This window comes from Cherax quadricarinatus, chromosome 3 (genome assembly GCF_038502225.1).
Source record: "Cherax quadricarinatus isolate ZL_2023a chromosome 3, ASM3850222v1, whole genome shotgun sequence".
NCBI lineage: Eukaryota > Metazoa > Arthropoda > Malacostraca > Decapoda > Parastacidae > Cherax > Cherax quadricarinatus.
The window spans coordinates 66,306,617-66,324,322 of NC_091294.1; positions in this window are offsets into that span (position 1 = coordinate 66,306,617).

The following is a 17,706-nucleotide window of genomic DNA, read 5'->3' on the forward strand; positions in this document are numbered from 1 at the left end:
TAGTTTATTGATTTTTTTGAGAAATTTCTCATGTTTTTTATTTTGTTATTGAAGATGTGAGAGGAAGCTGGTGAGGCTGTGTGAGAGGAAGCTGGTGAGGCAGTGTGAGAGGAAGCTGGTGAGGCAGTGTGAGAGGAAGCTGGTGAGGCAGTGTGAGAGGAAGCTGGTGAGGCAGTGTGAGAGGAAGCTGGTGAGGCAGTGTGAGAGGAAGCTGGTGAGGCTGTGTGAGAGGAAGCTGGTGAGGCAGTGTGAGAGGAAGCTGGTGAGGCAGTGTGAGAGGAAGCTGGTGAGGCAGTGTGAGAGGAAGCTGGTGAGGCTGTGTGAGAGGAAGCTGGTGAGGCTGTGTGAGAGGAAGCTGGTGAGGCTGTGTGAGAGGAAGCTGGTGAGGCAGTGTGAGAGGAAGCTGGTGAGGCAGTGTGAGAGGAAGCTGGTGAGGCAGTGTGAGAGGAAGCTGGTGAGGCTGTGTGAGAGGAAGCTGGTGAGGCTGTGTGAGAGGAAGCTGGTGAGGCTGTGTGAGAGGAAGCTGGTGAGGCTGTGTGAGAGGAAGCTGGTGAGGCTGTGTGAGAGGAAGCTGGTGAGGCAGTGTGAGAGGAAGCTGGTGAGGCAGTGTGAGAGGAAGCTGGTGAGGCAGTGTGAGAGGAAGCTGGTGAGGCAGTGTGAGAGGAAGCTGGTGAGGCAGTGTGAGAGGAAGCTGGTGAGGCAGTGTGAGAGGAAGCTGGTGAGGCAGTGTGAGAGGAAGCTGGTGAGGCAGTGTGAGAGGAAGCTGGTGAGGCAGTGTGAGAGGAAGCTGGTGAGGCTGTGTGAGAGGAAGCTGGTGAGGCAGTGTGAGAGGAAGCTGGTGAGGCAGTGTGAGAGGAAGCTGGTGAGGCAGTGTGAGAGGAAGCTGGTGAGGCTGTGTGAGAGGAAGCTGGTGAGGCAGTGTGAGAGGAAGCTGGTGAGGCTGTGTGAGAGGAAGCTGGTGAGGCAGTGTGAGAGGAAGCTGGTGAGGCAGTGTGAGAGGAAGCTGGTGAGGCAGTGTGAGAGGAAGCTGGTGAGGCTGTGTGAGAGGAAGCTGGTGAGGCAGTGTGAGAGGAAGCTGGTGAGGCTGTGTGAGAGGAAGCTGGTGAGGCAGTGTGAGAGGAAGCTGGTGAGGCTGTGTGAGAGGAAGCTGGTGAGGCAGTGTGAGAGGAAGCTGGTGAGGCTGTGTGAGAGGAAGCTGGTGAGGCAGTGTGAGAGGAAGCTGGTGAGGCAGTGTGAGAGGAAGCTGGTGAGGCAGTGTGAGAGGAAGCTGGTGAGGCTGTGTGAGAGGAAGCTGGTGAGGCAGTGTGAGAGGAAGCTGGGGAGGCTGTGTGAGAGGAAGCTGGTGAGGCAGTGTGAGAGGAAGCTGGTGAGGCAGTGTGAGAGGAAGCTGGTGAGGCAGTGTGAGAGGAAGCTGGTGAGGCAGTGTGAGAGGAAGCTGGTGAGGCAGTGTGAGAGGAAGCTGGTGAGGCAGTGTGAGAGGAAGCTGGGGAGGCTGTGTGAGAGGAAGCTGGTGAGGCAGTGTGAGAGGAAGCTGGTGAGGCAGTGTGAGAGGAAGCTGGTGAGGCAGTGTGAGAGGAAGCTGGTGAGGCTGTGTGAGAGGAAGCTGGTGAGGCAGTGTGAGAGGAAGCTGGTGAGGCAGTGTGAGAGGAAGCTGGTGAGGCAGTGTGAGAGGAAGCTGGTGAGGCAGTGTGAGAGGAAGCTGGTGAGGCAGTGTGAGAGGAAGCTGGTGAGGCAGTGTGAGGAAGCTGGTGAGGCAGTGTGAGAGGAAGCTGGTGAGGCAGTGTGAGAGGAAGCTGGTGAGGCAGTGTGAGAGGAAGCTGGTGAGGCAGTGTGAGAGGAAGCTGGTGAGGCAGTGTGAGAGGAAGCTGGTGAGGCAGTGTGAGAGGAAGCTGGTGAGGCTGTGTGAGAGGAAGCTGGTGAGGCAGTGTGAGAGGAAGCTGGTGAGGCAGTGTGAGAGGAAGCTGGTGAGGCAGTGTGAGAGGAAGCTGGTGAGGCAGTGTGAGAGGAAGCTGGTGAGGCAGTGTGAGAGGAAGCTGGTGAGGCAGTGTGAGAGGAAGCTGGTGAGGCAGTGTGAGAGGAAGCTGGTGAGGCAGTGTGAGAGGAAGCTGGTGAGGCAGTGTGAGAGGAAGCTGGTGAGGCAGTGTGAGAGGAAGCTGGTGAGGCAGTGTGAGAGGAAGCTGGTGAGGCAGTGTGAGAGGAAGCTGGTGAGGCTGTGTGAGAGGAAGCTGGTGAGGCAGTGTGAGAGGAAGCTGGTGAGGCAGTGTGAGAGGAAGCTGGTGAGGCAGTGTGAGAGGAAGCTGGTGAGGCAGTGTGAGAGGAAGCTGGTGAGGCAGTGTGAGAGGAAGCTGGTGAGGCAGTGTGAGAGGAAGCTGGTGAGGCAGTGTGAGAGGAAGCTGGTGAGGCAGTGTGAGAGGAAGCTGGTGAGGCAGTGTGAGAGGAAGCTGGTGAGGCAGTGTGAGAGGAAGCTGGTGAGGCAGTGTGAGAGGAAGCTGGTGAGGCAGTGTGAGAGGAAGCTGGTGAGGCAGTGTGAGAGGAAGCTGGTGAGGCAGTGTGAGAGGAAGCTGGTGAGGCAGTGTGAGAGGAAGCTGGTGAGGCAGTGTGAGAGGAAGCTGGTGAGGCAGTGTGAGAGGAAGCTGGTGAGGCAGTGTGAGAGGAAGCTGGTGAGGCAGTGTGAGAGGAAGCTGGTGAGGCAGTGTGAGAGGAAGCTGGTGAGGCAGTGTGAGAGGAGGAAGCTGGTGAGGCAGTGTGAGAGGAAGCTGGTGAGGCAGTGTGAGAGGAAGCTGGTGAGGCAGTGTGAGAGGAAGCTGGTGAGGCAGTGTGAGAGGAAGCTGGTGAGGCAGTGTGAGAGGAAGCTGGTGAGGCAGTGTGAGAGGAAGCTGGTGAGGCAGTGTGAGAGGAAGCTGGTGAGGCAGTGTGAGAGGAAGCTGGTGAGGCAGTGTGAGAGGAAGCTGGTGAGGCAGTGTGAGAGGAAGCTGGTGAGGCAGTGTGAGAGGAAGCTGGTGAGGCAGTGTGAGAGGAAGCTGGTGAGGCAGTGTGAGAGGAAGCTGGTGAGGCAGTGTGAGAGGAAGCTGGTGAGGCAGTGTGAGAGGAAGCTGGTGAGGCAGTGTGAGAGGAAGCTGGTGAGGCAGTGTGAGAGGAAGCTGGTGAGGCAGTGTGAGAGGAAGCTGGTGAGGCAGTGTGAGAGGAAGCTGGTGAGGCAGTGTGAGAGGAAGCTGGTGAGGCAGTGTGAGAGGAAGCTGGTGAGGCAGTGTGAGAGGAAGCTGGTGAGGCAGTGTGAGAGGAAGCAGCTGAGGCAGTGTGAGAGAGAAGCTGGTGAGGCAGTGTGAGAGGAAGCTGGTGAGGCAGGCTGTGTGAGAGGAAGCTGGTGAGGCAGTGTGAGAGGAAGCTGGTGAGGCTGGTGAGGCTGTGTGAGAGGAAGCTGGTGAGGCAGTGTGAGAGGAAGCTGGTGAGGCAGTGTGAGTGGAAGCTGGTGAGGCAGTGTGAGTGGAAGCTGGTGAGGCAGTGTGAGAGGAAGCTGGTGAGGCAGTGTGAGAGGAAGCTGGTGAGGCAGTGTGAGTGGAAGCTGGTGAGGCAGTGTGAGTGGAAGCTGGTGAGGCAGTGTGAGAGCTGGTGAGGAAGTGTGAGAGGAAGCTGGTGAGGCAGTGTGAGAGGAAGCTGGTGAGGCTGGTGAGAAAGCTGGTGAGGCTGTGTGAGAGGAGGATGCTGGTGAGGCAGTGTGAGAGGGTGAGGCAGTGTGAGAGGAAGCTGGTGAGGCAGTGTGAGAGGAAGCTGGTGAGGCAGTGTGAGAGGAAGCTGGTGAGGCAGTGTGAGAGGAAGCTGGTGAGGCAGTGTGAGAGGAAGCTGGTGAGGCAGTGTGAGAGGAAGCTGGTGAGGCAGTGTGAGAGGAAGCTGGAGAGGCAGTGTGAGAGGAAGCTGGAGAGGCAGTGTGAGAGGAAGCTGGTGAGGCATTGCGAGAGGAAGCTGGTGAGGCAGTGTGAGAGGAAGCTGGTGAGGCAGTGTGAGAGGAAGCTGGTGAGGCAGTGTGAACGGGAGGGTGTGAAGGTGAGTGTGTGATGGGAAGAGTTTGAAATGGAGGACGATGCTGAAGTGGGTAAAGGAAGGGTTAAGAACAAGACGAGGGTAAGAGTGAGGTAAGAGAGGGGTATGGAAATTTAAGGCTCAAATGTGGAAATGAAGACGAGAATGGAGGAGGAACGGGAGATGGGATGGCAGGTGAAATCGTCTCTTTAATCATGTCAAATCGTAATGTTGACTGCAACTGAAATACGTATGAATGTAATATTCCTTATTTTCATGTCATTTCAAGTTAATTTGTCTTATATTTCTACCTCACTTCAGTACACATTTTCAAAACTTTTGTAGGCAATATAAATCGTTTATACTCTTTTTATTAGCTAATTCTGAACATTTATCTACAATTTTCACCATCCTTCCTTTACTCTATTCATGATTTCTTGTTGAATGCATCTAACTTTTCTAAATATTTGTTTCCCTCCGTGAAAATGTTTGAATAACTCCTATGAAAAGCAGGGGTGTCACTAGCACGTTAAGAGACCATACAATAAGTGTCAGGGGCCCGAGACTGTTCAACTGCCTCCCAGCACACATAAGGGGGATTACCAACAGACCCCTGGCAGTCTTCAAGCTGGCACTGGACAAGCACCTAAAGTCAGTTCCGGATCAGCCGGGCTGTGGCTCGTATGTTGGTTTGCGTGCAGCCAGCAGCAACAGCATGGTTGATCAGGCTCTGATCCACCAGGAGGCCTGGTCTCAGACCGGGCCGCGGGGGCGTTGACCCCCGGAACTCTCTCCAGGTAAACTCCAGGTAAGGTTTAATAAAAACACGAAACATTTAGGAGGTAGCACTGAACCTTGTGGTACCCCACTGTTGACATTAGCCCATGGTGATAATTTGCCTTGTTTCAATGTTATCAGTTTCATATACGGGAAATATCTTTTCTGCTATAATGCCAGGGCACCACCAGGCAATAACACGCTACAACACCAGTACATAACATAAAGAAGGAACACTGAACAGGTCTACTGACCTATGCGAGGCAGGTCCAATTCTCCCACCTGCTTAAGCCATTGCCTTGACCTAGTCAGGTCAGTCACGTCACTTAAAGGAGGAGCACGGCATCCGACATAGTAGCACAAGCTAGTCAGGGTCAACTCGTACCCACCCACACCCACTCATGCATTTATCCAACATATTTTTAAAACTACACAACGTCTTAGCGTCAATGACAGTACTCGGGAGTTTGTTCCACTCATCCACAACTCTATTATCAAACCAGTGCTTTCCTATATCCTTCCTGAATCTGAATTTTTCCAGTTTAAAACCATTGCTGTGTGTCCTGTCTATGTTAAATATTTTTAGCACGCTATTTACATCCCCTTTATTCATTCCTGTTTTCCATTTATTCACATCAATCATATACCTTCAAATTCTACGCCTTTCTAAAGAGTGCAGATTCAGGGTCCTCAGTCTATCCTAATAGGGAAGATTTCTGATACATGTCATCCTCCATCGTACGTTTTCCAGTGCATTTATATCCATTCTGTAATACGGTGACCAAAACAGCGAAGCATAATCTAAATGAGGCCTAACCAAAGATATATAGAGTTGAAACCTGAGGACATCTATTATTTATATTTCTTGCTATGAAGCCAAGGATTCTTTTAGCTTTATTACGAACACTTATGTCACTGTTGTCTTGGTTTCAGATTACTGCTAACCAGAACTCCTAAATCCTTTTCGCAATCCGTAATATTAACATCTACATTATTTAGTTTTATGTGGCATGGTTATTGTCCTGTCCAACAATTAGAACTTTGCATTTGTATAAAACTGCATCTGCCACTTCTCTGACCACTGCATCAGTCTATTCAAATCATCCTGCAGTGCTCTAACGTCATTAGAATGAATTGGACGGCCTATTTTGGTGTCATCAGCAAATTTGCTTATGTCACTATTTATTCCCTCATATGACGATTGAGACACTTATGCAACATATGGGAATCTTTATTCAGGAAACGTTTCGCCACACAGTGGCTTCATCAGTCCAATACAAAGTAGAAAGGCGTAAGGAGAGGAGGAGTTTGAGGTAATCAGTCCCTCAGCCTGGAGTAGATGTGTTCAGTCCATCAATCTTGTAGAATGTACAGCTTAGGGCCGTAGACGTGGCTTATATACTGTAGTGAAGTGAGGTGAAGCAGGAGGAGGTGGGGTCATAGTGGTACCATCCACTAGTCGAAGTAGGTCTTCGTCCAAAGGTTGAACAAGTGTTGAAGAATTCTTTGTAACAAGATCCCATGATGCTGCAGTCTCTGACAGTTGTGATGAATGGTTTGAAAAGCCGACAAGTTGAAGATTGAGACACTTATGCAACATATGGGAATCTTTATTCAGAAAACGTTTCGCCACACAGTGGCTTCATCAGTCCAATACAAAGTAGAAAGGCGTAAGCAGAGGAGGAGTTTGAGGTTTTTCATACCATTCATCACAACTGTCAGACACTGCAGCATCATGGGATCTTGTTACAAAGAATTCTTCAACACTTGTTCAACCTTTAGACGAAGACCTACTTCGACTAGTGGATGGTACCACTATGACCCCACCTCCTCCTGCTTCACCTCACTTCACTACAGTATATAAGCCACGTCTACGGCCCTATGCTGTACATTCTACAAGATTGATGGACTGAACACATCGACTCCAGGCTGAGGGACTGATTACCTCAAACTCCTCCTCTCCTTACGCCTTTCTACTTTGTATTGGACTGATGAAGCCACTGTGTGGCGAAACGTTTCCTGAATAAAGATTCCCATATGTTGCATAAGTGTCTCAATCTTCAACTTGTCGGTTTTTCAAACCATTCATCACATTCCCTCATATAAATTGTGAACAACAAGGGGCCCAACACTGACCCCTGAGAAACACCGCTTGTGACGTGCCCCCATTCTGATTTCTCCCCATTTATGCAAACTCTTTGCTGCCTATCTGTCAGCCATACCTCTACCCAGGAAAAAATTTCTCCTCCTATTCCGTGTGCCTTAAGTTTTCTCAACAGCCTCTGATGTGGAACTCTATCGAAAGCCTTACTGAAGTCCATATACACAATATCATATTCAATACCATGATCTACCTCCTCAAATACCTTAGTGAAGAAAGTTAGTAAATTCGTAAGACAGGAACGACACTGTAAAACCTTGTTGAGATTCATTAATCAATTTATGCCTTCCAAGATGGCTACGAATTGCTTCGGCAATTAATGATTCCATAAATTTACCAATTATGGAGGTAAGGCTTATTGGTCTATAATTAGAAACTAAGGACCTGTCACCTGCCTTGTAAATAGGTATTTGCAATTTTCCACTTGTGTGGCATAGTGCAAAATTGCAAATGATATATTGAAAAGATCGGCCAAAGGTATGCCAAATTCCTCTTTACATTCCTTTAAAACCGTTGCAAACAGTCCATCAGGGCCTGGGGTTTTGTTAGGTTTTAATTTCTCTGTTTGTCTGAGGATCATGTCACTAGTTAACCTAATAGTGCAGAGTTTATTATCGTCCTATTCTACATAATTTATTATTTCTCGAATTTCGCTAGTATCTTCATGAGTAAAAACTGAGAGGAAATGGGGAAATTTTACACATTTCCTTTTCACTGTGAGTGATCTGACCTGAGTTACTCTTAAGTGGGCTTATCTTGTCCCTAATCTTCTGTGTACCTGAAAGAACTCTTTTGAGTTAGTTTCGAATTCCTTGCGACTTTAGCCTCATAATCCCTTTTTGCTTTTCTTATTCCTTTTTATATTACTCTCTTTAATTGATTATATTGATTTCTTAACTGCCCATCCCCTGTTTTGATACGCCTAAATATGCCTCTCTTTTGACCAATGAGATGTTTTAATCTATTGTTTATCCATTTTGGATCATTTTTGTTAGTTCTAATTTCTCTTCTCGGGACAAAAGTCGTCTGGGCAGCCAGCACTATGCTCTGAAATACGCTATATTGGCAATCAGTACCAGCTGCCTGACACATAGTAAGATCATTCCAATTTAACCCACCCAGGTAATTTCTCATACCTATGAAGTCGGCTAAGCGGAAATCTGTGACAGTGACATGATTGCAGTTATCTGGGTAATTCCATGATATATTGAAACTAAGTGATTTGTGATCGCTTCCCCAAGCTCATCATTAACCTCAATATTATTAACTAGTGATTCTTTGTTGGCAAGAAACAAGTCGAGCAGATTGTTTCCTCAAGTTGATTCTGTCACAAACTGTTTTAAAAAGCAATCTTGAACCGTATCAAGAAAGTCACTAGACTCAAGATTTCCAATCACATTATTCCTATCAATTTGTCTAAGTTAAAATCTCCCATTAACACAACATTTTCATATCTAGACGCTTCATGAATTTCGTCCCATAGCAGCTTCCTGCACTCCCTATCAAGGTTTGGGGGCCTATAAATCACACCCAAAATTAATTTTTCACGACCTTCGAGAAACTATAGCCAAACAGATTTTGTGTCCGATGTTTCTAATTGTACATCTCGTCTAACATAACAATTTCAATCATCTCAGAGAAACATCGCCACTCCATCACCCTTCCTGTTGACCCTATCAGTGTGGAATTGGTCATTACCCTGTATGTTGCATTCAGAAGGCATTTCTCTTTCAGGTTGAACCATGTCTCTGTTATAGCAATAATTTCTATATTACCTGCATTTTCAAGTAATCTTAGCTATCTATCTTATTTCTTAGACTCCTACTATTTTTATAATACACCTTATGGGAACTAGTCACTCGTTGCCCTCTACTATCTCTTTGCTGAGCAATTACTTTGCCTTTACTAGCAACATTATTTTGAATATTGTCTTTTAAACATATCCCTGAGGTATCCTGGTAATATCTAATGTTTTCAACCCTAATACTGCAGCCTGATTGTTTCCCACAAACACCCATACCTCTATAATTTATCAGTTTAAATTCCTAGACAAGTCATCAATGGCTCCTTCAATCAAATTGGCTAATGCAGCCACTCCAACCCCAGAGAGATGAACCCCATTCCTTGCATACATATCATGCTTGCCATAGAAACTGTCCCAGTTATCAATGAGTGGGATTACAAGTTCCTTGCATTACCTGTCTAACCAGCAATTTTTACCTATTGCCCTAGACATCCATTCATTGCCCACTCCCCTTCTAGGCAAGATGCTACATACGATGGGGATCCCTCCCTTAGACCTAACAACTGCTATGGCTGACCTGCACTTATCCAGTAGCTCCTGTCTCCTGCCCTTCCTTATGTTATTTCCACCAGCACTAAGATAATGGGCTTGTACCCATTACCTGACATAATACTATCCTACCTGCTATGTCACCAACACCAGCTCCTGGGAGGCACACCCTCTGCCTGACCTTCCTATCTCTGTTACTAAACGCACGGTCCATATATCTTACCTGAGAATCTCCTACAATTAAAATATTTTTACCTTGATTACCAGGGGAGTCAGTGGTACTTTTAACCTCACTAAGCACTGAAGTACACTCGTCCTGGACAACAGAGAATCGATTTCTTTCCTTCACATCTTCTCTATTAATTAACCTTCCTTATCTTCCTTCTTCCTGAGCTGTAAACAACCTGTCACTTAAAGCAGCTGCAACTCTTTAGCTCACTGCTGGTATCCTTTTCCTCACCAGCTCCCACCATCTCACATTCACTCCTCAACCCATCTAGGCGAAGCTTCAACCTCCTATTTTCCTCCTGAAGAATAGAATCTCCTTCTTCAACACTTGAACCTGAGATTCCCAAAACACTACAGCAGGCCATGGTGCTCAGTAACACCCCACACTAATTCCCAGACAACTTAGGACAGTGACCACACTTGACCTCTGACCTCAGTAACACCAACATACCATCAACACTAGGAACACCAGCAGTATAAACCACATACATCACAATACCAACACCATTTGCAATATCACAACACTATATCAGAAACACTACCAACATCAACAACTCTAACAATATCAGTTACACCAGCAACATCAGCAACACGACAAACACCAGCTCTACTAACAATACCAATATTATACCAGTAGCAAATACCAGCAACACCACAACACTAGCACCAAAGTACTATTAACAACACATGACAACAACAATAGCAACACCAATAAAGCCAGGAGCAACACGATACTCGCAACAACTACAACATATCACCAGCTGCATTAGCAACACCAGAAATTCTACACTAGCAGCAGTGCAACCACTAACACCACACCATCAGTAACATAAAAGCAGTGTAACACCAGTACAATCACAATGCAACAAAACTAGCAACACATTGCCATAGCACTGCAATACCAGCAACACTTCTATACCAGCTTGACCTCAGCACATCCATCACCTCAACACCGGAAACACCACAACATCCTAATAACAGTAAGACCATAAAACCAGCAGCAACATGCGAATATCAGCAACAACGCAACACCACAATATCGGCAGCAACAACACTTCACAATACCACTACAACACCAGTAGAACCACCACCACCACTACAAAACCAGCAACACCAACAGCACCACAATACCAGCAACGTCATCAACAATAGCAATATTACAGTAGGTACTAGCAACACCACGACAAAATATATAATTTTTATAGGACAATTTTAAATTTAACCTCCCAAGATAGTTGACTGCTGTTATCTCTCGGGTTTACATACAGGGCTGTCAGTGTGGATGTTATTGTATTAGCCAGTACACTGGACGCAGGTTACACCAGACATGAGCACTGTTAGTTGTGCATTTATGCTGCATCACTGTAGACAGCACCGCAACACCAGCAGCACCACAATAAGTCCCAAGTAACACTTCAACAGGTCATCAGCAACACCAAAACATTACGACTCCAGCAACACCCCCACAACACTAGCTACACCAGAAAATATTTCTATTCTCTCTCTCTCTCTCTCTCTCTCTCTCTCTCTCTCTCTCTCTCTCTCTCTCTCTCTCTCTCTCTCTCTCTCTCTCTCTCCTTCCTCAGAGAACATTTAATATTTTTGTTTTGGGTTTTCGTGTCAGTCTCTTGATATTACAGAGTTTTCATGTGTTAAATATTTTATGGTGTTTTTGCCTGCATTAAGAGGGGGAAGAGAAAGTAAGGGAGGCAGTAGTGGCAGTTGGAATGGGAGGCTCTAGAAACAATGGGGAGAATAACATAGGTTGGGGCGGGAGTGGGAATGAAAGTGTGAAGGAACAAAGAAAAAAGGAAGAGAGAGAGTTTTACGTGAATGAAAGGCTGGATTAAGGAAGGGTAGAGAAAGAGACGAAGGAATGGGAGGGGGAATGGAAAGTTATTACGATTTATAACTTGAGTCAGCACAAGTGATCCTTCTGTCTGATTCGCGCTTACTGACCTATAAGCAGGTCGTAATATGAGTGTCACTATTTAACTTCCACTGTGTGATTTTACCACAGAAGAGGTCAACCTGATATATTTTTTTTATTGAACCATGAAGCTAAACGGTATTTTTCATTACGTGGAGATTACGTAGAGTGAGTTCCGGGGGTCAACGCCCCCGCGGCCCGGTCTGTGACCAGGCCTCCTTAGGTCAGTGTCCCAGGATGCGACCCACACCAGTCGACTAACACCCAGGTACCCATTTTACTGATGGGGAACATAGACAACAGGTGGAAAGAAACACGTCCAATGTTTCTACTCTGGCTGGGAATCGAACCCAGGCCCTCACCGTGTGAAGCGAGAGCGTTAACGACCAGGCCACCAGAGCCCCATGGTAGGTGAAAAAACATATACCAGCGAATTATTTAAAATTAGTTTGTCTAGAGGGAAAAAGCATCTTTGTACCTTAAATTATTAATAAGCCATGATATAAAATGGTGACCTTACTCATTTATCTAGTAAAGCTGTTTGTTGTATTTCTAGTGCATTATTTACAATTATTAAGTAATATACTATTTTCACTTCGTACATTGTGTCACGAACATTGGTCAAATTCCAACGATACCCTAAATAACCAATTCTTGGAAGATACAGTGTTGTGAAATTGTGTCCGACACCATCACACAACAGAGAGATAACAAGGAACAGTAGCAGCGACCATCAAACACCCTAAGGAGGACATACAAAGGTCTTAATACCCTAACAAATTCCCATTTACAAATGCTTTGTGAAAAGGCACTTGAAAATCAAGACAGATATATCATGCATGAATCCATTACAGCTAAATATATCCTACTTATGATCATTTTGGAATAAATTTACGAAAGCTACTGATACCCGCTCTGACTCACAAGAGTCGCGTGAGAACATGCAAAACCACGGATAAACACTAAGGAGAAAAGAACCAGACTAGAGGCTACAGTAGCATGTCCGACCTCACCTCAGAGGAGAGTCGTCCTGCCAGAAGCTTTTAGGACATAGTTTTGGTGAGCAAAATGCAACAAAAAGGTCGGTCAACCGCACACAAAAATATTACAGGTAATAAGCATTAAGCGAAAAAGTGATTTTCAGTCGTGACACAGGCAAGGAGGCCGTTGTTTAGTCTCCATGGTAGAGCCATCTGGGAACACCTGTCGTATATTCATCTTTCATTCTTTTGTGATCACAGATTAAATTCTTAGATACTCGCTTATGAGCAGACTTAAGATGCTGCTGCATCATGGTAGTATTGTTTACTCGACATTATTTTACAAACAAGACCTTTAAAATTTATAAATGACAATGAACTGCATATATATATTATTTTTTATTTTTTTTTTATCACACTGGCCGATTTCCACCAAGGCAGGGTGGCCCAAAAAAGAAAAACTTTCACCATCATTCACTCCATCACTGTCTTGCCAGAAGGGTGCTTTACACTACAGTTTTTAAACTGCAACATTAACACCCCTCCTTCAGAGTGCAGGCACTGTACTTCCCATCTCCAGGACTCAAGTCCGGCCTGCCGGTTTCCCTGAACCCCTTCATAAATGTTACTTTGCTCACACTCCAACAGCACGTCAAGTATTATATATAAAGCTTGAACTGGTTCTAACGAAGACTCCCCATCCAGGGAGGTTCCTTGACGTTGGCGAGGGGCTCTTGATCTAGGGAATTGGATCTGTGCTCCGGTTCCCTGAACTGAGCCGGAATACCTCTCGTCCCCCCACGTGCACTGTATAATCCTATGGGTTTAGCGCTCCCCATGATTATTATAATAATCTAACCACGAGTCTCTTGTTCACTTTTCCCTCAACACAATCCCATGAGAATTCCATGCAATAAGCCGGCATCACTGACTTCAGAGTCTGGTGGAACAGTTCCAGTGCTCATTGTGATAACTGGAAGAAAGAGCAAAAGCGACTCTCAGGTGATATAGTTTTCCCGGAGGTTTCAGTGGTGAAGTTAGATTCTTGATATAACTGGGTTTCTCTAGGAAAACCCACCTGTGAGAAAAAACTTACCTCGGCATGGATAATAGACTGAAAGTTGACCTTTCTCTTAGAGAAAAGTCGGCGAACTTTTTTGGGAATTTTCCCCAACGCCAATTTGTGTGCAGCGAAATTCCCCACTAGACTTGAAAACGTCCCTAAGAAATGGTCTCTGCAAATTAGATTTTTAATTGTATTAACTGAAAATCATTTTCTTGAAACAATATAACTTTCTTAATAATTTACCTCGCTCATTAAATAATAAACTCTAGAGCAATTTTATTTCGTATACTGAGCCATCATCATCCCCCAAATTTGAATTTTTTCCCCATTTTGGGTAATTTACTCCGGTTCCCCGACTTAGGTCTTAAAGATATCTTCAGAAAAACTGGATGACGAATCCTTATGGCAAATAAGTACTGGAAGTGGACCAACACAATCATGAATAAGTCGCAATAAAGTTGGTAGAATTACCGACAATATGTAAAGTAAAAGGACACAAGTGCAACTAATGTGACATTTTATTGTGGCAACGTTTCGCTCTCCAGGAGCTTTATCAAGCCATTATGGCTTGATAAAGCTCTTGGAGAGCGAAACGTTGCCACAATAAAATGTCACATTAGATGCACTTGTTTCCTTTTACTTTACATGAATAAGTCGACAAATAAGCTTTTGAAATACAGGTGTGGACACAACTGTATTTGGAAAAGCTAGTTTAGGAGACTAAATCAGTTCTACCGACTACTTTACAATTGTGGCAGTTCCTTTTATTTGAAGTCACCGACTTTATCATCCCTGGCCATGTAAAGTTTCCAGTCAACTTGCCTAGAGAATTCCTCGCACCATTATCTCCACTACGAGGACTGTTGTGAACAATCTCCTAAGCATGCCTATGGGAAGACTCAAACAGTATGATATGGTGCTTCAAAGTCTGTAATAGTAACAATGATTCAAGCCCTTTGATTCGTCCTCAGTTACTGCAACACTTATCCTTTTTTTGTTGTTCTTGATTCGCCGGTATTCTCCCGGCCCGGGCTTTTTCCAAGTGGTGGCCCGGCCTTGGCTCCCTGTCGACGGAGTGTCTGAGACCTAAATCTGCCACGGGAGGAGGTACAAGTACCCTCTCATCGTAGGGACCAACAGTCCCCAGGCCTAGCCACAATCCCCGACCTCACGGGGCTCGTAGGGACAAGCTAGGCCTCTCTGGTATGCCATCCCCGCTCCAAGGGGGCTAATGGGTATGACAGTCTTGTGAGCTACAAGCTCTGGCTCGAGCACATACCTTATCCTAAAAGGGCTGGGCATGGTGTCGATCACACTTCTACTTTCCTCCAATGATGAATCAGTAAGTAATTCCTTAATAAAATCCTGGTGGGCGAGTGATAACATCCGTTCTCTCTTTAAGGGGCACGCAATTTTCCCCAGTCTTCTAATACCATGTTTATTTTTCCACTATAATCTACCTTGTCCAAAAATACTAATGCATTTGCTTTGTCTGCTTCGTAAGGTGAAGTCCAGGCTTAACAAATCTTTGAGGACAATTGTGTTGTAGAGATCTGAGCTTTGTTCGATTCCCAGAGCCCGGCCTTGGGCCAGGCTCATCTGGTGCTTACTTGGTTAATTGGGTTGCTGCTGCTGACCAATCTTTATTGCCGAAACGTTTTGCCAGCCAGAGGCTTCCTCACTCCAACTGGTTACATCAACAATATTCTGTTAGTCTATTCTATATGATGATTACATACTGGGAACTGAAGTTAGTTATATTTCCCTGTACTTTTCCGTCACGCACAATGGAATTTATACACGTTGCTGCAATCTGCCAGTAGGGTTGTGTCAATGTGTGTGTGTGGGAGGGAGGATCACTAGGGTTGTGTCAGTGTGTGTGGGAAGGAGGATCACTAGGGTTGTGTCAGTGTGTGTGGGAGGGAGGATCACTAGGGTTGTGTGTGTGTGGGAGGGAGGATCACTAGGGTTGTGTCAGTGTGTGTGGGAAGGAGGATCACTAGGGTTGTGTCAGTGTGTGTGGGAGGGAGGATCACTAGGGTTGTGTGTGTGTGGGAGGGAGGATCACTAGGGTTGTGTCAGTGTGTGTGTGTGTGTGTGTGTGTGTGTGTGTGTGTGTGTGTGTGGGAGGGAGGGAGGATCACTAGGGTTGTGTGTGTGTGGGAGGGAGGATAACTAGGGTTGTGTCAGTGTGTGTGGGAGGGAGGATCAGTAGGGTTGTGTCAGCGTGTGTGTGTGTGTGTGTGTGTGTGTGTGTGTGTGTGTGTGTGTGTGTGTGTGTGTGGGAGGATCACTAGGGTTGTCAGTGTGTGTGTGTAGGAGGGAGGATCAGTAGGGTTGTGTCTGTGTGTGTGTGTGTGTGTGTGGGAGGATCAGTAGGGTTGTGTCAGTGTGTGTGTGGGAGGGAGGATCAGTAGGGTTGTGTCAGTGTGTGTGTGTGGGAGGGAGGATCAGTAGGGTTGTGTCAGTGTGTGTGTGTGTGTGTGTGTGTGTGTGTGTGTGTGTGTGTGTGTGTGTGTGTGTGTGTGTGTGTGTGTGTGGGAGGGAGGATCAGTAGGTTTGTGTCAATGTGTGTGTGTGTGTGTGTGGGAAGGAGGATCACTCGGGTTGTCAGTGTGTGTGTGGGAGGGAGGATCAGTAGGGTTGTGTGAATGTGGGGGAGGGAGGATCAGTAGGGTTGTGTCAGTGTGTGTGTGGGAGGGAGGATCAGTAGGGTTGTGTCAGTGTGTGTGTGGGAGGGAGGATCAGTAGGGTTGTGTCAGTGTGTGTGTGGGAGGGAGGATCAGTAGGGTTGTGTCAGTATTTGTGGGAGGAACGGAGTATAGGTGAAGTATATAATAAATACCAGAATTGTATATAATATCATTCTGGTGTGTTTTATAGTTATGAGAAAATACGTACTGAATCCATTACTGACACAATAAAATCTTGGAAGAAATCTTAAAACGAACCTAAGTGTTATATAACATTCTACATCAGTGTGAGAGAACTTTTTTGTAACGGGGGTGAGGAAGGAACCATGGATTACGGATGCTTGTTAATCTGTCTTTAACTTTTCATATCAAAATTAGTTTAATGCCTCCTTTCCTCTCCGATCACTTCCTTCCCCTCCCCGTCCCTCAAGCTACGAAATACAGGACGCCTTCTGAAGGCAAGTTGTCTACAATAGTTATAATTCTGCAGATTGATGTTAGTGGCGGTGGTTGAGAGTGGTCACTCCTTTCCTGCTATACCCACACACCCTCCTGAAGTCAGCGGTACACACCCTCCTGAAGTCAGCGGTACACACCCTCCTGAAGTCAGCGGTACACACCCTCCTGAAGTCAGCGGTACACACACGCTCTGCTGTCTATGTATATACTACACAGCGAAAGTTTACTTTAATATTTATCTAAGAGATGAAGATGTTTTAATACATAAAAACAAAAGACTGGATAAACAACTCAGCAGGCCTACTGACATATATTACGAACTTAATTCGTTCCAGAAGGTTGTTCGAGTGCCGATACCGAACGAATTTTTGGGAGACTACTCTCTCCTGTCTTCGCATCGGCCACACTCGTCTTACTCACAGGTATCTCATGGAGAGGCGCCCTGTTCCTCTCTGTGAGAATTGTCAGGTTCCAGTTTGTTAGCCACATTCTGTTGGACTGTCCACTCTATCAACGAGCAGGCAGAATTTAGCTCCAACGTCGTCACTGCTCTACTGCCCTTACTTTACCTTCCCTTCTTGCTGATGGATCCTCCTTTAACCCAGACTCTCTCATTGACTTTGACAGTAACTGATTTACTCCACAAACTCGGATACCTTCAGTGCTTCCCTCAGCTCTTTCTACCTCATTCCCTTACTACTCTCTACCCCTGCGCTATCCACTGCCCCACTGTACTCATAACCTACTATTCATCACTCTCCCTCTTGCTACCCGATACCCTCACATCCCTGCCCTGCAGCGCTGGGCAGGGATGTGAGGGTATAACCCTTGTGGTTATACCCTTGTGCTAAACCACAAGGGTATAACCCTTGTGGTTTAGCACTTCTTTTTAATTATAAAAACCGAGCTAATTTGTTCCCATAAAGAATAATGTCAATTAGATTAGTCCATTTCAGACCCCCATAAATACTCTTACATAACTGTCCGAGTTGCGAGGTGTTCGAAACTCGAGGTACAACTTTATTTGGTATTTCCTATTCAAATTCAACAATTCATATTCAGATATTTGTCTAACCTATTTTTAATGTTATCCGAGGCAATA